Source organism: Orbicella faveolata, unplaced genomic scaffold (assembly GCF_042242905.1).
Source record: "Orbicella faveolata isolate gen_17 unplaced genomic scaffold, um_ofav_v1 contig_35, whole genome shotgun sequence".
NCBI lineage: Eukaryota > Metazoa > Cnidaria > Anthozoa > Scleractinia > Merulinidae > Orbicella > Orbicella faveolata.
The window spans coordinates 12,514,751-12,537,500 of record NW_028301564.1 but is presented as its reverse complement, the minus strand read 5'-3'; the positions used below and the strand labels follow the sequence as shown (position 1 = coordinate 12,537,500).

Sequence of the window (22,750 nt, the reverse complement as noted above, 5' to 3'; positions counted from 1 at the left end):
TGATATCAGGTTTATATTGGTCTACTACAGCAGCGATGTCTGCTATTTTGTTTTTAGCGCTCCGACAGTTCATTGTCATGCAGGTTAGTTTCCTTCTATTGTTCTTTGGCACGACCTTTGATGTTCTTCTATCTTTGATTGAAGAGCGCTTGTTCTTAACAGATCGTGCATTGAGAAGTCAAAAAGCCACAGAACGTTGAGCTCGCAATCCAGTTGGAGTTTCAAGATCCACAGAAAATGAAACAGGGATCAAAGTTTGAATTCGCGGACCAGGAGGTCGTAAAGGTGTTACGCAACGACGGCCGGTTAACACGGTGATCGAAGAATGAAGACATTTTATATTCCTCTTCTTACCAGACCGTTTTCCGCGATATCTGAGTAAGGAAGCATTCTTTAGTCGAGCCAGAAATTCAGAGCTTGGTTTCAAATCGCGACCTCTGAAGCGAATTTTGAGCAAGTCGTTCCTGGAGTAAATAAAACATCGAGGCAAATTAACATAACGAACAAAATGGAGACCTAGGTGTGAAGTCGAAGGAGATACAAGCAAACACTGAGATAAGCGATGGGCGACCGTAAATGCGTTGGGATGCCATACTTGGTTATTATTAATAATCAGAGGAGGACCAGGGTTTTTCTCGATGTCATTGAATATTGTTAAGTCCTTCCTTGGTAGATGAACGCATACATAGCCATGTTTGTGCCAAGAAGAAACAGGTCGACGTGGCATTCCTTTAGAAGATCGATAAAAACATCCAAATGGCGATGGAAAGTTGAGGCCGGTTCTCACCAGAGACCAAACTGGCAAGATGCTGCCATTAAAGAGTGGTTGGACGTACAAGGGACTGCAAACAACAATGAACAGCGATACGAAGGCTAAAACTCTCGGAGCAACATAAATCCTGGCAACCATCTTGACGCCTCCTGGCCCTTCGGACGCGTTTTCGAATCCTCCTCAGGCTTCCACGGAGAATTTCTCACCCCAAAGACAATGATGTTATCCCTCGTTCACCTGGGAACCAATGACGTTCAAGCCCTCAAGATGATGCAAAAAATCACACAACAAACCATGTACATTCTCTCATTAAATGAACTTTATTAATTTTGTTACAGGCATTAAAAATCTTGTGTTTTTCACTCTGGTGGTGGTGACGTCATCGTTTTTACAAATGCTTGGTAAGCCAACTCTTCTCTATCATCAACACCGCTCCTCCACTCTTTCCATTCGGCCTCAAAACTCTCCTGCATCCTCTCCAAACGCACTGGGTCCCCATCCGCCAGAGACTCGTCCGCACTCATCTTAGTTCCCATGACTTTCCTGAACCTCATCACGTCATCGGCCAGCTTCGTCGTTTCTTTCTTCAGAATGTAATCCGTACTGTCACGAATCACACGAGTCATAATCTTTCCGAGAAAATGATCCTCCACAGCCGCCATCACTCTCGCTGCAAAATCATTCCTCGGAATTTCGTCCGGCAAGTTTTCCGCGGGAATCTTCACCGTCGTCTTCTTGCTCTCCTCCGATGCCATCATTTTGACGATCTCGAAACAACAATACCAACTCTACACCCACACAACCTTTTTATTCACACCCTAACCATCTCTTATTGGTTCGCGCCTTATTTGGGCATGCGCGTGACGTCATACCCCTCTTGGCCGCAATCTTGGAAGCAAAGCGACCATCTTGGATTTTAAATTTTAAAAGAATGTATGGGAATTTGCAGGTCACGTGGTATCATCCCTGCACGCTGATTGGTTACGGCCCCTATAAGCGCCTACCACTACTCTGGCGATATGTGCGGAGAATCAAAAGCTGGTATTGCAGCAAATCCCTCCACCGCGGAGGGAAGTGAGACGACAAAATGAGGCTGTACACTGAGAAGGCCTCCAGCCAACTCGATATATCCTCAATGCGCCGTTTAGGTCTTTTAGGTGTCGAAGTTAGCACCAACCGACCGTCGAGCAGCAACTGAGGCTCGGACTCAGTTGAGACTATGTTGACCGAAAGCAGCTCGTTCAGCTCTACAAACTTCCCAGCCACAATCTGGCTTACGAGCTTCGCTGGAATGGGCGAAAACCCAGGGCCAACCACGAAAGCCTGACGCAGTATAGGCGACTGGGCCGGCGAAGAAACACCGCCGAGAGCGAGCGACGCGGTCCCAATAGCGGAATTGGACGAAGAAGTTGCGAGTGCGGGTATTGGCGAGGCAAACGTAGAAACAAATGAAGGCACAACAAAATTGGGCCTACCTTGCGCCGTAGCGCTCGCAGCGACCGCCGAAACTGGCGGAAAGCCAACGTCAGAGGCTGCCAGGGCTGAGACTTGAGCATCTAGCTGGCCAGAAGATAGAAACGATGGAGGAACGCCCCCAGGCATGGCCGCCTCCGGCATACTCGTGGATGAAGAAACTGGAGGCGTCAATGGCAGATTTGAAGCTTGCTAGGCCGCGAGGGCTTGCTTGACCGCATTGACAACCGATGCCAAGAAAGCGGGAGAAGGCTGATCAGCAGGCTGAGCTTGAGACGTGGAAGAAACGACCGGCGTCTGTGAAGTTGATCGAGGGAGATCTGCATCATTGGAACGTGGTCGAGTCGTCTCAGTAACAGAAACAATGGCATCGAAGGCCGCCGCTTGACTGTTACGGGTTGACCTGGCCGTCATTATCGTATAAACAAGGATAAGCAACAGCTCTTGGAAGAGAACAAAGGCAACGAAGAGGGAAGAATCCGCAATGATTCGCGAGCAAAGCAGTGCAACTGATCCGCAACAATCAGCAGAATACACTACAACAATATTTTGCAATGAACCATAAACCCCTGCAAAACCCCTGAAGGCCGCCCCACAGGTCACGTACTCCCAAACGCGGAAACCGCTGGCTGCATAAGCTCAATTTTAACTTGCCTAAATGATATTAGCTGGATGGGCACGCTAGCTGGCTGCATTAGCTCGAGTTTAACCTTGCCTAAATGATATTTAGCCACATCTAAATTCATCCTCTATTAACTTTCTGTAGAGGTCTTCATCGTCATTGTCTTGTTTTTCTTGCCCTTCCTCTTGTTCTTCTTGATCCTCTTGTCCTTCTTCTTCTTCTTCTTCGTCTTCTTCCAACTCCCCCTCCTCCTCATTGATCATATCATCTAATGCCTCCAGGTATGATTTGGCCAGGCTATTAAAAATATGGAGAGGGATTTACTTCCTTAATAGACACAACAATATTTGTGGAAAACTGACACTTTCTGTCAAGGGGCCTGTTATGGCTTTTTCGTGTTTTCTTTGTGTCCTTTTTTGTTCCGTATGTTAATGTATTTTTTCACATTCTGCATGCGTCGTATGCAAATTTCGTTGCGTATATAATTGTGTTATCCTTTCATGTTCATTTAGTGCTAGTTTAAATCATCGTCCGGTACACTTGTATCTTCTTGGTTCCCTGAACCCCGTTGCCAGCATTTTGGTAAGCCGTTTAGTTTATCGTCTGTTTGTATTTTCCTCTTAGTTTACTGCCGTCTTCAGTTAGTTATTTGTAGTAATTCGTTTCATGTTTATCTTTAAAAATTTACCTTCCACCTACGGGAAGTCAAATAAATTTGTTGAACTATTAAATTGAAACTCGCTTTAAAATGTGTCTGAAGTCGGCCCTTTGCCTCTTCAGGGCCCATTTCTTGAAACTTACAAGGACCGTTTTCAAGGCTGCTGTTATGGGCCCAAAGCACCAAACTACCTAATGAAACTGAAATCAGTTTTTAAAAAGAGCTTTGGAATTATAGTCTAAAGTACAACAGTAATATTATTATAATTCAAATTATAAATATGCATACTGTATTTTGAAAAGGGAAGTTTTTTCACGAAGAATGTGAACGCCTTAAAGAGATCTTCTCCCGACTGCGCTATCCTGACGACCTTGTGCAGTCAACCATTCGCAGATTTATTGAATCAAAAGTGTCCGAGGATTCACATACCCCAGTGGCTGATAAAAGAGAAGCCCCAGTCAGAATCGTGTTGCCCTACAAGGACCAGAAATCTGCCAACGTAGTACGTAAACAGCTGACCTTAGTCGGAAGATCAACGTAGATATTAGTCCAGTTTGCACAAGTAGAAAGATCAAGGATGAAATTAAGGTCAGGGAAGACAGGCAGCCTCTAGTGAGTCAACAATGCGTGGTGTATTCATTTCAGTGTGGCCTGTGTGATGCAGGCTATGTCGGTTACACGTGCTGACACCTACACCAACGAATCGAAGAACACAAAGGATCGGCAATTGGAAACCACCTCAGAGAGCAGCACGATATGGAGCCAGAAGACATCGCACAGAGTTTTCGAATCTTCAGAAAGTGTCAGAACAAATTTGACTGCCTTATTTTTGAATTTTATTTTATCGAAGAACTGAAACCAACGCTAAATAAAAAAGTACTATTCAATTCGCGCCAAATTATTTGTTTAGAGCAATTCTTGCTAAGATTACTTTATTTTCCCATTGTATATTTTTAACACTTTTTCACATATTTATCACATTTTATCGTTCGCCACACTTTTATCTATTATAACTTGTTTTTAACATATTTATGGCTATATGCTAATTTAGAAAATTCTACTCACTTGAAAATGACCTCGGTGAGGTCGAAACGTGGTGACTTTTTAGCGCTAGTTTTTATTTCAAAATCGATTTCTAAGAAACTTCTTATTAACATACTGTATTTCTATACCTAAATAAGAAAACCAGTTTTTGATTAATATGATGCAAATGGACTTCTCTATAAACTCACTTCCTTCAACTTAATGTCTGCTAATTTTTCATGCAAATAGCAAACCACCAGTTGTGATATCAGTTACCCGTCTCATTCTACATAGCAATTTTCAATTTGGTTTCAAAATTAACTTGCACTTGGGTCTGCATCACTGTGCTCTGTTTAATATTCTGCACTTTCTTTGTTGTGTCGTTTGTAATATTTTTAATACTCTGGATCTGGTTTCAAGGCACTTCAATGAAAACTGTTCAGACATCACTTCCTTCCTGTATGAGATGAAGTAATAATCAAAAGTACATATCATTTTTGGTCTGAGACATTGATGGGGATTCCTGGACAGGCCCCCAGAGGAGCTCCCATCTGCTTTCAAAATTATATCATTAGGCTAGCAAAACTAGTGCCAGTCCCAAACCCCACATTAGAATTTAAAATCCTTAAAACTCATAGTCTTGTTGTTATTGGGATAAGATGTTCTAGGTTCCAAGTTACTGTGTCTGAAACACCTCACAAGATTAGAAGCCACAGATTTAGGAAAGCCATTCCCTAACAGGAACGTTTTAACCATTGTTCTTTGTTCCTGAAAGAGAGAGTCTATTTCACATATACGAGAAGCTTGGTGCAACAAGGCTCTAACCCAAGCAATTTTGCGAAGTCCACGTTTATGACTAGAAAACAAGACATTCTGTCCAGTGTTTGTGTGATTCCTATAAATGTCAATGGATGTTCTTTTCAGAGAAATGTCCAGGAAATGGATCATGCCATCTTCAAATTTATTGACCGTAAAACACGTCAGATTTATTTGGTTTGTCCGTCAACAGCATATCTTCAAAATAACGTCCATACAACTACTCATTTATAAGGCCACTGTCAAGCATTTTACCGACAATATCATTTTTGAGTTCTGTCATGATAAAAAAACAAACAAACAAACAAACAACAACGGCCTAATGAAGAACCCAACAAAATGCCATCAATTTGCTTGTTGAGTGCTCTCTTAATTAATTTGGTGTTAATCAATTTATCGTCATTAACTCCAAAGAAAACAATCTGAACAACTGTCAGGGCTTGCTGTCAGGGCTTGCAAACTCCAATTCCTCTTAGCATGAAAACAAGTTGTTTTCCTTCCACATCTACATGGGAGAGTACCATAATTTATGTGGGTGGTGGTGGTGGTGTATCGAGTTGTGTTTGACAAACCGTTTTCATTTTTTATGTTTCCACATATCGCAATATAAAGGAACTGTTTTTTAACTATTTAATAGCAAACCACTTTATTTTCAAAAAGTGTCTGTTATTTTTAGTTAAAGTTAATTTGGCTAACAATTCCTTTCTATTTAAATGTATGTTGCTTGAAAACTGTGATCTGGTGGCCCTGGATGCAATTTAAGTTTTTCTGTAATTTTGAAAAGTGAAGCCCCACTGTTTGTTATTAATATTGTATCAAAAGGATGACACCATTCTTATCATGGTTATTCTATTGATTCCATTTCATCATTAATTAAGGTGGCTCTGCAGTTATTCTGGGCACACTCACCCATGTCAAAGTTTGCAACATAAATTTTGGGGCTTTGAAGTGTTGGCTAAGAAATTTTGGGAAATATTTTGTCTTTCACTTGATGATAATGTTACTTAGTTCCATTTACTGGGGATAATATTTTTATTCTTACTGGTGTTTGACTGGACCCTATTTTTTGGACAACAACACTACCAGTAAAAAAAATGTTGCTGGCATACTTTTACTCAATTTCTGGAACCAGCTTATTTTGACTTAATACAAACTATGCCCAAGTTTCGAGGAAATCATTTGAGCAGAAGTTCAGAACTATTACCGTCAAAGACATGTAAACTCAACTCTAACATTCACTGAAAGTTTCTATATAATTGACTCTCATTTCCGAAACAAGCCATGAACCCAAATTTCGTGAGAAGCTTGCCCCAAAGCTTGCTAAATCAAAGTGGCTAGTCGATTAGTAATCGTGCGAACCATAAAAAGCATTAATCCCTAGTTCAAAAACAGTATAAAATTAATGCCCGATAACCTTGAATTTTCAAAGATGCATTTTGCAACAGTATTTGGAAATAACTTTGTGTCAAAGTCTTTCCACACAAATTGCACTGTACTACAATATTTTGGCTACAAGTTTTACTGTTGTGACTCAAAAAGAAATGGGGCACTGTTGTCAGGATTGTAAGCTACTCCTTGACTGATTTCTGGTGGGGCAGAGTTCTAAGCAGTTTTGTTAATCTATGATTACAAATACAAAATGGGTACTACAGGTACAGGCTGAGCCATCTTTTTGCAGTTCCTTAATATATAGTTAAAAAGACAATTATTAATAACAACAATAATAATAAATAAAAATAGCAATAATAAAAACAACAACAACAATGACAACAAAAATAATAACAATAATATTAAAGATAATGATGTGCTTCAGGGAATGAATTATGTTTTCATTCATGACAGTTGGTTCATCGTATTTGACCAGTAAAAGTGCTTCACTGGGTCCATTTGTCAGAAAAGTGGAGTGTCATCAAAATGTGTGGGCACAGTTCATGGATGTTTAAAATCTTGGGAGGGATGTATTCTATGACTGATTAATCACCCAATGAACCACTGTTGCGACACCAAAACAAGAAAGCAAGTTTATAAAAAAGTCGAGCATTTCTGCAAGTTGAAATTTTCTCATGAGTGCTAATGGGCAACAAAAGTCTACTAGGTAGGCAACTGATTAAAGAGACACCTGGGGAACCAAGAAAAACAGAACTAGTTACCCAAAGGGCAAATTAGCAAGAAAGTTAGTGTCGAACACTGCATTAATAGCCGTCAAGCTCATTCTAAGAGCTTTGCGGCATCCAAACGTTTTCTTAATTCATTTATGTTTGCTGTGCCCCAAACCATTGCAGGAAAGAAAGTGAGTGCTTTGCAGGCTGTAAGTATACATGTAGAATACAGTAGGGGCAATTGTACGTGTATGGTTTACTAGTTTTGTCATTTAAGTGCTGTTGGTTACTTTGTAAATGGCACTTAAAAAGTTAAGGTTGTTATTTGTTAACACAGAAAGCTCAACTTCCTACAAGCTGTCTTGTTCACAGCTTTTGGGGTTTTAAATAAGAGTCACAACAAAGAATAATAAAAATATGTGCACTGCGACAAATGCTTAAGTAGCTACATATGATATGCAAATACCTTCTGTGTAACATGCAGCAAAAATTGCTTGTATCACTGCCATACATCTATACCTTAACCTACAATATACCATAGAACCTCCCAAACTACCGGTAAGTTGAGATTTTATTTTATATCAATTTTAAAAACAAAATTATTTTGTTCTAGTGGGGACAATGGGCTGTTGACTAGTTTAATGGATACACGAGGATATTAAGCTATGCATTAAAGTGGTACTGTACAATCACTTCTTCCTTAAGATTTTAAAACTCCATCTACTAAACACTCCCCCTGCTAACTTTTAAGCCTTCATAGCAGGGATGAAGAGGAATTAAAAATTAGAAACTGGCTAATTTATCCAGGTTTGAAGAAGATGTGTTTTGAAAAATAATAGCCAAAACTATAAGTTGGCTTTCTCTAACACATTTGGTTTGCAATGTTCTTCTTAGTACCGGTATTGCTGGAGTACTTTGTGTACAAGAAAAAACTCATAAGCTAACCAGATATTGAAGCATAATATAAGGACATAAGCCCTAAAATTCTTGAGAAAGTGCTGCCATTAGAATCAAGACCCATTTACGTACAGGTAACAAAAAAATGAATTATTTTGGCAAGACACAACTCTAAAAAAGTTATCAACACAAGGCAACTGATACATATCATAGTAAGGGCTGATGCTCACCATCCCTAGTCCCTTCTCTATTAGACTTTCTTCGGTTTGTGCATGTTTTCCCTCATCCAACCCATGATGATCATCCATTACTGCAAAAACAGAAATTCAAAGCATTATTATTAAACACAAAATCACACAAATGCAATTATATTTTAAGTTAGACTGACTATTTTAAAATAACATACAGCCTTGTAGATTAAAAGCTGTTCCTCAGTAAAGGGAAATTGAAAAGAAAACAAAATTCAAGCAGAAACAACTGCAAGAGCATAACTATCTTAACAAGACCTAGGTTTTTAAAGTCTATTTCAACTGACAATGCAAACCAAAACAGAACAGACTGAATCTTGAGTGGCAAAGTTTAGCTGGTGAGAACTACATCATATTTACCAAGTAATAAAAGGCATCTTGAGAATAACAATACAAGTAGATAAAAAAAAACCGTTGTTTTTACATTAAAAGAACAAAAACCCCAAGTATCAAAAAACATGAATAAATTCTCCAGAAGATCACAAGAATGGCAATGTTCCTCACACAAGAGCTGGCACAAAGAGATAATGGCAATGCCACCTAATGAAGACATGACAAGGCATTGGCATGTATCCCTATTATGTACTAATTGGACCAGCCACATAGAAAAGGAAACCTAGGCAAGCACTTCTTGAAGCAGCCTCACATGATGACTATATACACTGCGTGGCTACAAAACATTGCTTCGTAACAAACAGCTTAAAGGTAGCCAGTCAACAACAGAGGAAAAGAAGAAAAGAAGGACAAACAACCCTGACCTTTACTGGTGATTCCTTAGCACAATATTGCGAACCCTTCAAGTGCAGAATTTTACACTTATTCAATAGCATCAAAAACAAAATCATTACTATTTGAACTGCAGTTGTAGATGAAAGTGAAGAATGATCATCTACAACCGCGATTTAAATATGATTTATTTCATATATACGTCACATCACTTCACTCCTCATGGGAAGACTCAATTAATTGATCTTGCTCCCAACGTGTGGCTTCATAGCTCAGTTGGTAGAGCATCACACCGGTATCGCGGAGGTCACAGGTTCAAATCCCGTTGAAGCCCTGATTTTTTGAGGCTTCTTCTTTCCAACTGCTTAAATTGGAAAATTTACTGCGATGTTCATTCTTCACTTCCATCTACAACCGCAGTTCATATATGAATTATTTCATATAAACGTCACGTCATTTCACTCCTCACGGGAAGATATGAACTCAATTAAGTGGCCTCGCTCCCAATGTGTGGCTTCATAGCTCAGTCGGTAGAGCATCGCACCGGTATCGCGGAGGTCACAGGTTCGAATCCCGTTGAAGCCCTGATTTTTTTTCAGGCTTCTTCTTTCCAGTTGCTTAAATTGGAAAATTTACTGCGATGATCACTCTTCACTTTCATCTACAACCGCAGTTCAAATATGAATTATTTCATATATACTTCACAAAATCATTACTCGTGGACACAAATTAAGACCCTAAAATCCAACAACTTGAGGAACGCTCTGATTGTATGTCATTTGGATTATTTTAGGTTCTTTTGCATAAGTTGTTTATTATGTTGTTCCTTGCCTTATGCTCAAAACTTCATGTACAGTATGCCTATCAAAGTTCATCCTCCTTCCAGCCACTGCAAAATGTAATGTGGAGTGATAAAATAAATGGTAAACTCGATTTCTTGACATCCTGAACTTAACTAAAATTTCTTGAACTGTAACCAGTTTCAATCCTTGCTATCCTGCACTTTATTTCGAAACTACTGTTTTTGCTTTGCTCTATAGCATTTTTTATCCAACTAAGCTATAATATATTTGGTGGCATTTGGCGATACAAGGTGGTAATAAGCTGAGTGAAAATTTGCTCTGTCGGCATGACAGCGTTTCTTTATGCCTGTGACGGAGGCAGATCTTAATTGCAAAATGCAAAACACAACAGAGTATGGGGCGCCGTTTGTAAATTTATTATTTAGACCGAATTTATGCCATTTTCCCCTTATTTATAAATAATTGGAAACGCCACAAAATTTGTTTATAAATAAGACACAAGAACTTGTCCGTTGATATGTAAATAATTATTTTAGGTACGTTCTGATTTATAAATAATCTTTTACCATAGAGTTATTATATATAAATAATAAAGTAAACAACTTCAATTATTTATATATCAGGTCATTTCTAAAATAGTTATTTACATATCATAAAGTTTGTAAATCCCATTATTTATAAATAAATTACTTCACCGGGAGTGTAAATTCATTATTTAGAAATAATAAATTTCACCTCGCCGAGTGTAAATTTATTATTTATAAATAATGAACTTCACTGAGTGTGTAAATTCATTATTTAGAAATAATGAATTTCTCCTCGCCAAGTGTTAATTTATTATTTATAAATAATGAACTTCATTGAGTGTGTAAATTCATTATTTAGAAATAACGAAGTTTCATTTCGCCGACTGTAAATTTATTATTTAGAAATAATGAATTTAACCATGTGTGTAAATTCATTATTTAGAAATTAATTATTTAGAAATAATGAAGTTTCATCTCGCCGAGTGTAAATTTGTTACTTAGAAATAATGAACTTTACTGAGTATGTAAATTCATTATTTAGAAATAATGAAAGTATGAATGGCTGACCCAGCGTCTCTTGCCCGATCGATTTCGGAGGCTGTTTCTCGCGCTATAAGTGAGACAGTTAATGCTACCCTTGCTCAAGTAGGTAACGGCGGCGGTATGTAGCCTGAAATTCAGCACTGGCGGATCTGGGGGAGGGGCCCGGGGAGCCCGTTCTTCCCCTCCCCCCAACCCCCCGCCTCAACTCTCTATTATGGAGTTCTTATTCACTCAGCAATTCGGCAGCTCACACTGCAACAGGAACAACTACTCAAAGGCCGAGGTAACAGGTAAATTTTAAGAAAAGAGACTGCTGCATGAAGAAAATAAAAATCGCTTGGCGTGTTAAGTGAAAGGTCTGATTTCTATTGAAATTCAATAATGGTTTAAACGTAAATGAATTTAGCTTTCCACGTGTACGATCTTTGGACTTGCCTGGAATAGACATGCCCAGCCGTGACTTCATCAAGCCAAACAAAGTGTGTCACACAGCTATCCGTCCAAAGGTCACAAAGGTCACAAAGAATTTAACCTGCGAGCGGGCTCACGTTTGAATCAAACACGCGAGTGACGAAGAGGAATAGCGATCGGCGGGAAAGAGGCGCCAAGAAAGTGACTTTCTCCTCTCGTGGCTTCGCCCGTGGATTTCTCGCTCTCAGCTACGCCGAGCGCGTTTGTGCTCCAACGTGAGCCTGTTCGCAGGCTACAAAGAATTATCTAAACATGTAAAGACATTATTCGATTTCCCGATTTTAAAAGTTCTGCATTTTCTTCATGCAGCAATTTCTTGGCTTAAAATTTACCTGTTACCTCGGCCTTTGAGTAGTTGTTGTCGTTGTCGTTGTCGTTGTCGTTGTCGTTGTCGTTGTCGTTGTCGTTGTCGTTGTCGTTGTCGTTGTCGTTGTTCCTGTTGCAGTGTGAGCTGCCGAATTGTTGAGTGAATAAGAACTACATAATAGATATTTGAAGCGTGATTCTCGCTTAAACTCAATTAACCAAAATAGGGGGGGGGGGGGCTCCCCTAGATCCGCCACTGCTGAATTTCAGGCTGCATACGTACCTGAGCAAGGGCAGCATTAACTGTCTCACTTATAGCGCGAGAAAAAGCCTCCGAAATCGATCGGGCAAGAGACGCTGGGTCAGTCATTCATACTTTTATTATTTCTAAATAATGAATTTACATACTCAGTGAAGTTCATTATTTCTAATTATTATATGGCTGCGTCTCACAAACACTAGGAACTACCGAATTCATGAATATTATTGGCTGAAATCGATATTGACCGCGGTCTAGATTTTCCCATCTAGACCGGCATCTAACTAGACCGGTTTCATTTTGCGTTGACAAAGTAGCAAACTAAAATACAAAAATGTTCACCATTTTCTTTTATTTTCTTCTCAATCATTTATGGCACTGCCAAAAAGCCTGATGACAAAACAAACAAGTAAAGAGAACGAGCAAATTTCGGCAGGTTTAAGTTAAGCTCATCGCCGTTCGCAAGCAAAATGTCGGCAAACCAGTTACATTAAACGAATTAAAGTTTTCTGCTTTGCCATATAATAAACATCTTATTAACCGAGCTAAGTCGGTCTGTATGGGAATATCTTGACCTCGGTCGTGTGTACAGACCTCACTGCGTTCGGTCTGTACTCACGACCTCGGTCAAGATTCTCCCATACAGACCTCCAGCTCGGTTAATAAGAGCTAAGTAATAAATTTACATTCGGCGAGATGAAACTTCATTATTTCTAAATAATGAATTTCTAAATAATGAATTTACGCACACGGTTAAATTCATTATTTCTAAATAATAAATTTACAGTCGGCGAGATGAAACTTCATTATTTCTAAATAATGAATTTCTAAATAATGAATTTACACACACGGTTAAATTCATTATTTCTAAATAATAAACTTACAGTCGACGAGATGAAACTTCATTATTTCTAAATAATGAATTTCTAAATAATGAATTTCTAAATAATGAATTTACACACACGGTTAAATTCATTATTTCTAAATAATAAATTTACAGTCGGCGAAATGAAACTTCATTATTTCTAAATAATGAATTTACACACTCAATGAAGTTCATTATTTATAAACAATAAATTTACACTCGGCGAGGAGAAATTCATTATTTCTAAATAATGAATTTACACACTCAGTGAAGTTCATTATTTATAAATAATAAATTTACACACTCAGTGAAGTTCATTATTTATAAATAATAAATTTACACTCGGTGAGGTGAAATTTATTATTTCTAAATAATGAATTTACACCCCCGGCGAAGTAATTTATTTATAAATAATGGGATTTACAAACTTAATGATATGTAAATAACTATTTTAGAGATGACCTGATTTATAAATAATTGAAGTTGTTTAGTTTATTATTTATATATAATAACTCTATGGTAAAAGATTATTTATAAATCAGAACGTACCTAAAATAATTATTTACATATCAACGGCAAGTTCTTGTGTCTTATTTATAAACAAATTTTGTGGCATTTCCAATTATTTATAAATAAGGGGAAAATGGCATAAGTCCGGTCTAAATAATAAATTTACAAACGGCGCCCCATAACAGTGTGGACTATACAAACTAGTACCAGCTTAGTTCGTGCCGCTTGAATGCAACACGATGAACAATACTTAGATTGCTGATGAACATGTCGAAATGATTCGTAACCTTGAGCCATTTAAGATTACTCACTCCATTTCTACAAACAACATAGTCAACATAATACAATACACTACACTTCACAAAGCTTCTTACCAACAGTATTAAGCTTCAAAGGCAGCTCTGTAAATCTGTTTCGGAACATGCTGAAAGATCCGGCAAAACACCCTCACGATCAAAGTCACAATCGATGGGTTTCGAGCTTTCACCTGGCAAACACCGTCCCGTCCCCTAGTAAAATAAGGGACCTTTAGCACCGAGAGTTTTCATAGCGACGGCGACATCGGTGGACGGAAGAGACTGGGGCGAGGACGGCGTTGTTCGCGTCAAAATACAAACCTTTAGCACCCTTCGTTTTCCGACGGCAACTTGCCGAGGTCTTTGAAAATGAACAAATTTAAGACTTGTCGAGAGATACTTTTGCTTAGCTATACAGACAAAAACATTTCAGACGAAGAATTTGTTCCATTATACGACTGTTATCGTTCAAAAAATCCAGACTTCGGCTATCAATCGTACGATGTCTTCGATCTAGAAAACATGAATTCAGCTGACTGCAAAGCCGAATTTCGAGTTGAAAAGGCAGACCTTCCTTGCCTTGCAGATGCCTTACATACTCTCGCAGTGTTCCATCGCGAAAAGAGAAGCATTTGTGATGGTTTGGAGGGACTGAGTGTGCTGCTGAGACGAACAAGTTATCCCTGCAGATTTAGCGATATGATTCCATGTTTTCTAAGACCAGTTTCTGTTTTGAGTTTGATCACAGCTGTCCTTTTAAAATGCGATGAACAAAATACGTTTTATGCCAAAAGCTATTCCAGTAAATTACGAGAAGATATTCTCTTAAGTTGCGAAAACTAAAAGGCCGGAAAAAAAACGAGTATAAGCGGACGAAAGATTCATATCTACTCACGTTTTCTACACACCGTGAAAACAAGCCTTTTGAGGTCGGCGCCGGGCCTAGACGACTTCGCGCCAAATATACGACGTCAAACGGAAATAAAACTTCACTTCCGGGCGCCGTCGCCGCCCTGAAAACTCTCGGTGCTAAAGGTCCCTATAATCTCAGAGGACACGGTCACAACGCATTTTCATTGGAAGAAACAACAACACATACAATTGGTCAAAAGGTGTTAGGCATGTCTGCCACGCAGGACGAAAGTGCAACGCTACAGTGAACAGCCGGCACGGCGGAAAAACCGCTGCTCATGCGCAGTAGATTTCGGTTTGTCTTCCCGCCTTTCCATTTTCAAAATGGCGGACGACGAATCAAAAACGAACACGTCATTGTCGTGGCTTTTGGCAACATCTTGCTCACTCAAGGCAGTTACAAACAACTCGGCTACTTTGGGAAATGATCCGTGCTGATGTTTTGACTGTGATCGAGAGGATCGAAACGGTGTTGGCAGTTTTCTCAGGTGATAAAGAGAGCTCTTCCGAAAGGAAACTTTCAGCTTTTTCAAATTCACCCGAGGTACCGTTTTTCCTTTTCTTAAGGTCGTGTCAAGTTCATTAAGGTTTTGAACCGCAATTTCTTGTAGCTTGTTTAATTTTACGGAACATATAAAATATGCCTTTTTTTCGTGCTGATGAAAATTTTTAAATGCTATTTGTTCATGGACTTTTGTATCTTTGCCTGAAGACAGAAAAGTGGAGGACGAATTCGTTAGTAGTGCACACTAATGGCTAATTTTGTTGTGTTTTTCGCTTGTGTGCTATTCATTCGTGACTTGTTTTGCCGCTTCAGTGGATTCCATGTTTGCCAGGAGCTGAAAACTTGTAGTAAGCTTATAGAGGTTTAATATGGCATTGTAGAAAGTTTTATTGTATATGTAATACAGCTTGAAGGATAAAATAAATTGCTCTTTGTTTATGTTAGCCCGTGTTTGATATCATGGCTTATGCTACTTCACACTTACTACGATTCTTGTTCCTTGGCTACGCAGCTTTCCCCGCAGTTGCAGGCTTCGTTATTGCAAACATTTCTCCATTGTGTTAACGAAAAAAGCAATCCGCCAAAAGGGGTTTTTGTTCCACTTTATACTGGGGGAACATTCGTTTAGGTGAAGGCTTGTAGTTACATCGAAATTCAGTCAGTGTAAAACGCAGACTGTGCACTGCAGACTGCAGAGTAAGTGGGAAATACATACTGCAGACCATATTATAACTGAATCGTGTTTTATCGAGTGCTAACCTTAAACAGCCTAACTGGAGAAAATATTCTGGCTAACCCTAGGGCGGATACAGAGAAGGGGTTTCGAGATACTAACTGCCAAAATGTGGTCCCCTCTAGGGGGACCGATGGTCCTTGAATTGGAAATGGGATTTCTGTTATTGTGAGGCCAAGTTAGCATGTTATGTTTTATTTCTTTTTTTAATCTAGGGGGTTCGACCTAGATTCTTCCCAGCTAACCCGAGTGGCATTCAGTCTAGCCTTGAATAGTGTTGTCGCGTATCTAGTTTATTTCACTTCGGCTTAACGATTATACGTCATAGTGACGTGGTGTCATGCATGAGTGCACGAACCATGCTTTCCGCTTTTGTAGTTCTTGGAGACGCCATTAAAGCTGTATGTCTTACGGATCTAAAGTGTTCGTCGTCTTATAGCGTACTCAAGACGTTACATGGTGTCAGAAGTGTTTCGGATCGTTTAACGGCGACTTCCTTGAAAACACTGAGCTTCCTACGCCGTCTGTGTATTTCTCCCTAGAGAAATTTCAAGTTCTTCAGCCGTAAACGACTCGAACCTCGCAAAACATCCCTGACGAAGCACCTCAGCCAGCTCCACAACCTCAAATCATTCACGTTGGCTCACATCTGCCGCTTCCCTCAAAACTTGAACTAAAAGGAAACACTGTTGTTAACTTGAAACGCCTCCGTCAAGTGTGGGACAACTACGAAATCGCTTCTCGTCTCAAAACTGAGAAGATGTGCATGCCGTTGACAAGAAGAGTTCTAAAGGTGATCCGCCAAGTGGCAAGCAGGTCAAACAGATTGACTGCAAAATTTTGTGGAAAGAAACACCTGTGGAAAAAAGAAGAATGCCCTGCCTGGGGTAAAACATGTGCCAAGTGTGGAGAAAAGAATCATTTTGCTGGAATGTGTGGCAAACCACCACCGCTGACTCGAAAGAAACGAAAAGAAAAAAACACCCCAAAAGGTCGCCGAACATCGAAAGTGAACATGGTTGAATAGCATGAAGCTAGCGACGGTGATGATTACTGCCCTATGGTCGAATCCATTGATTTTGTGTATGACAAAGAGGCCCCTAAGAAGATATTCGCCAACCTGGTATTAAAGGATACTTCAGTCAAGTTCCAACTGGACAGCGGTGCAACCGTGAATATTCTGCCAGTGGAGATTTATCAGGAGATTTTAAAGGATCCTGAACTAAAACACTTAGCTAACACTGCAACCACCTTGGTTATGTTTAATAACTCTGAGCTCAGGTCACTGGGGAGTGTCAAGTTGGAGACACGGAACCCAAAGAACAATGATAGTCATCTTACAGAGTATACAGTGGTATCCAAGGGGTACAAGGCACTTCTGGGTGCACAGTCCATACAGTAACTCCGTCTCATGTCAGTCAATGTAGACAACATCATGCTTGTATCTGATGAAACTTCTACATGTAACCTGTCAAGTGTTCTTACAGACTACAGTGATGTCTTCTCTGGAGAAGGCAAGCTGGAACAGAAACTGCACCTCTCGCTGGATAAATCAGTTCCACCTGTAGCTCTGCCTGTAAGGAAAGTTCCCATTGTTGTCAAGGAACCATTGAAGAAAGAGATTGATCGCTTAGTCAGTCAAGGAATTCTCGAGCCAGTTGATACTCCCACAGACTGGGTGTCGTCAATGGTTGTTGTGTTGAAGAACAACGGAAAGATACGTCTCTGCATAGACCCCAAGCCTCTGAATCGGGCACTGAAGCGAAACCATTATCCACTACCAGTAATCGACGACTTCCTCCCAGAATTATCAAAGGCAAAAGGTCTTTAGCGTAGTTGACGCTAAGAATGGATTCTGGCACATCCAGTTGGATACTGAAAGCAGTTTCCTCACCACCTTTGGTACCCCGTGGGGAAGATGTCGATGGACCAGAATGCCCTCCGGTATTTCTCCTGCGCCTGAAGAGTTTCAACGGCGCCTCGACAATGCCTTAGGAGGTTTGAAAGGTGTCCTACCCATCTTTGATGACATCTTGATCTATGGGGTCGGAGAGACGAAAGCCGCAGCTATTGCAGACCATGACCAGCAGCTCATAGCTCTGTTGGAACGTTGCCGCAGTAAAGGCATCAAGCTAAACAAAGAGAAGTGCAAGTTTCGCCTTCCTGAAGTAACCTTTATGGGACATGTGATATCAGAAGAAGGGTTGAAACCCGATCCAGCCAAACTCCAAGGGGTTAAAGAGATGCCTACCCCAACAAGCAAAGAAGATGTGAAGAGACTCCTGGGTATGGTAAACTACCTCCAGAAGTTCTCGCCTAATCTCTCTGCAGCCACTGCCCCTATAAGAGAACTTCTCAAAGAGCAAAATCAGTTACTGTGGGACAATGACATTCAGGGCAGAAGCTTTGAGCAGGTGAAGCAGATCATCTCAGAAGCTCCAGTACTGAAGTATTTCGACCCCAAAGCAGACACAGAATTACAGTGTGATGTATCGGACAAGGGACTCGGTGCCTGTCTCATGCAAGAAGGGCAGCCAGTGGCTTATGCATCAAGAGCCACGACTGATGCTGAAGTTAATTACGCACAAATTGAAAAAGAACTACTTGCTATTGTGTTTGGGGTCGAACGGTTTGAGCAGTACGTACATGGCCGGCCAGTCAAGATAGAGACTGATCACAAGCCCCTCGAGAGCACCAAAGCGTCTAAAGCGCATGATGTTACGACTGCAAAAGTACAATCTAACAGTCGTCTACAAAAAGGGATCAGAAATGTATCTTGCAGATACTCTCAGCAGAGCTTTCATCCAGTCATCAAGGAATGAAGACATCATGAGAGGAGAGGTAGCGAAAGATACAGAAAGTATAAACATGGTCCAGTACCTTCCTGTCTCTGAGACAACACAGAACACCATTCGCTCAGCAATGGAATCAGACCCAGTTATGAAAGAACTGAAGACTACAATCAGAGAAGGTTGGCCAGAGACAAAGGACCACCTACCAGTCAAAATCAGAGATTACTTTCCCTTTAGAGAAGAGCTGACACTCCAAAACGGGTTGGTCTTCAAGGGCGAACGACTAGTTGTGCCTGCAAGTGCTAGAGAAGAAATGAAAGCCAAGATTCATGCGAGCCACATAGGGATTCAGGGTTGCCTTCGCCGTGCAAGAGAAGTCCTCTATTGGCCTGGCATGACTAAGGAGATAGAGCAGCATATCTCTCTCCGTGCAATCTGCAACAGCCACCCAGCAGAACAAGCGAAAGAACCGTTGATCTGCCATTCCATCCCTACCAGACCCTGGGAGAATATTGCGGTTGACTTATTTGAGCTTGATGGGAAGAGCTTTATGGTGACTGCTGACTACTATTCAAGCTACTTTGAAGTTGACAGACTCAACACCAAAACTGGAAAGGAAGTCATCGGGAAACTAAAGAGCCACTTAGCTAGACATGGGATTCCCGATGAGCTTGTGTCCGATAATGGACCACCATTTTCCTCCACTGAATTCAGTGCATTTGCCAGTCAGTACGGATTTGAACATGTCACCAGTTCGCCAGGAAATCCCCAGTCAAATGGCAAAATAGAAAATGCAGTCAAAGTATCAAAGAACCTCATGAGGAAAGCAATAGAGTCCAAGAGTGACCCACATCTAGCTTTATTAGCCTGGAGGAACACCCCAAGTGAAGGGCTAGGAACCTCTCCAGCGCAAAGAATCTTTGGGAGGAGGACCAAGACCTTACTTCTAACATCGAGCAGTCTCCTCAAACCCAAGATACCAGAAGATGTAGATCAGAAGCTGAAGCTCCAAAAGGCCAAGCAAAGCATCAACTACAACCGAGGTGCCAGAGAGCTAGACGACCTACACCCTGGGGACATAGTTCGCTTACAGCCCCTTAGGTCCATAGGCAAAGACAAACAGTGGGCCCAAGCAAGGGTGGAAGTCAAAGTAGACATCCGGTCATATGAAGTTAGGAGAGAAGATGGGCGAGTGTTCCGACGCAACCGAAAACACCTAAGGCGCACTCGTGAACAGCTGGAGCGAGCAGTAGTTCATCCACAACAAGAAGCAGTGATGAACCCGATAGAGAACACGCCAGCTACTGCCCCTCAGAACAACGCTCCAACTCCTCCAGCAGAGGAGCAGCCTGTTTCCAAAACAACACCTGCTAAGGAAACACCAAAGAAGCCTGGACAAGACGACCTACCAAAGGAGAGCAAACAAGGCTCGGGCACTTCTGTGATCAAAACCCGCAGTGGGCGTGTCGTCAAGACACCTTCCCGATTTAAGGACTAGGACAATGTCGCGAGACTTACATGGACAGAGACACTTATTTCCGGATTTGTTGTGTGAGATTTTTAAGGACAGTGACACTTGATTCTGGATTTGTCGTGTGAGATTTCATTAATAAGGACAAAGACATTGGTTTTCTGTGCTCTTTATTAGCAACTATTTCTTTGTATTATTTCTTACTATTATTCTTAGGAGGGGAGATGTCGCGTATCTTGTTTATTTCACTTCCGCTTAACGATTATACGTCATAGTGACGTGGTGTCATACATGAGTGCACGAACCATGCTTTCCGCTTTTGTAGTTCTTGGGGACGCCATTAAAGCTGTATGTCTTACGGATCTAAAGTGTTCGTCGTCTTATAGCGTACTCAAGACGTTACAAGTATGCTGATATCCGGACTGGACATAAGTTGGCTACGCTTTTAAAACGTTCATTGTATGTAAGATTTATATCCTGAAATCTACAAAATTAAGCTCATTTGTAGTACAGTGTCAACGGTTTTCGTCACTTATTTATATGAACATGGCAGACAAAAAACCTAACGGGTCTCTTCCCAGAGGCAAGTCAAGATATGACGGGTAATTCAAATGAGAGCGAACAAAATCTTCAACTTTTCAAATGTAGACTCATCGAGCCAAAAAGTTTCCGAAGTCACACGAACTAGAAAATGTTGCCAATTGCAAAAATCAACCATTTACGGAAGGAAAGGAAGGAAAACTTGGCTTACCTTTCAACATAGCTTTCCATTATGCTGTGTTCGTTGTGTTAAGTCGTCTGTACTCCAATATCTGCAGCAGAAGAGTATTGTAAATAAGCTAAGCAGGTGCTTCCGCTTGGCACAAAATGAACACGACACCAACGGACAAAATAAATCACAACACAAAGAATAACACTCAAAGAAAGAAACAAAACCAGGCTAACATTTGCAACATACTTACTTTTGCTTAATCCGCATTCTCTGCGACAAGTAGAAGTTCTAACTGGGTAAAAATCCACAATATTGCTTGTTGTTCGATGCTCCGGCTTCCAAAATATCCAGACATTTTCGAAACTCGTTTGCAGCCGCAAATTGTCAGCGGCCAGCGCTTGAGCATGCTCCAAGACAACGGATTCTTCAGCCAATCAGCGGTTTTTCCGCCGTGCCTGAACGGAGAATACTAAAAAACATCTGGTGAGGCTCGAGGGGAAACTACATGTAATAGCATACAGTGTACACCCCTATACACTCCTACACTGCATTGTAGAGAACTATACAGTACGATACATCCTTATACAGCACTACACACAACTATACAGGACTATACACCCCTAAACAGCACTATACAGCGCTATACACTCCTACACAGCGCTATACACCCCTATACAGCACTATACACCCCTATACAACACTATACACCGCTATAGAGCAGTAGACAACCCTATACAACACTATACACCCCCATACAGCACTATACATCCCCATACAGCACTATAGACCCACATACAGCACTGTACACCCCTGTACAACACTATACACCCCTATGCAGCACTATACACCCCCATACAGCACTATACACCCCCATACAGCACTATTCACCCCTATACAGCACTATACACCCCTATACAACACTATACTCCCCTATACAGCACTATACATCCCTATATAGCGCTATACACCCCTATAAGGCACTATACACCCTTAAACACCACTGTACACCCCTATACAGCACTATACACCCCTATACAGCACTACACATCCCCATACAGCACTATACAGCCCTAAACAGCACTATACACCACTATAGAACACTATAAACCCCTATACAGCACCTTACATTCCTATACAGCACCATACACCCGCATACAGCACTATACACCCCTATACAGAACTATACACCCTTATACAGCACTATACACCACTATACAACACTATAAACCCCTATAGAGCACTATACACCCCTATACAGAACTATACACCCCCATACAGCACTATCCACACCTATACAGCGCTATCCACTCCTATACAGCGCTATAAAACCCTATACAGCGCTATACAGCACTATACACCCCATACAGCACTATACACACCTATACAGCACTATACACCGCTATACAAAACTATACACTCCTATAAACCACTATACATCCCTATACAGAACTATCCACCGCTATACAACACTATACACCCCTATACAGCACTATACACCCCTATACAGCACTATACACCCCATACAGTACTATACACCGCATTACAACACTATACACCCCTAAAGAGCACTATACACCCCTATACAGCACTATACACCCCCATACGGCACTATACATGCCTATACAGCACTATACATCCCCATACAGCACTATACAGCACTATACACCGCTATAGAACACTATACACCCCTATACAGCACTTTACACTCCTA

General features: G+C 40.7%; 1 long non-coding RNA gene and 2 pseudogenes across 1 annotated transcript in view; 1 reads left to right on the top strand and 2 right to left on the bottom strand.

Moving 5' to 3' along the window:
- Positions 1 to 2,979, bottom strand: part of LOC149103329 (uncharacterized) — a 31,153-nt pseudogene extending 28,174 nt beyond the window's left edge.
- Positions 1 to 4,435, top strand: part of LOC110054725 (uncharacterized) — a 534,050-nt pseudogene extending 529,615 nt beyond the window's left edge.
- LOC149103328 (uncharacterized) overlaps positions 1 to 21,369 on the bottom strand; it is a 177,510-nt gene extending 156,141 nt beyond the window's left edge. The window contains exon 1 of the long non-coding RNA XR_016202031.1: positions 21,290 to 21,369. This is a non-coding gene — a long non-coding RNA (uncharacterized LOC149103328). The remainder of the gene's footprint in view (positions 1 to 21,289) is intronic.
- Positions 21,370 to 22,750: the final 1,381 nt, after the last annotated feature.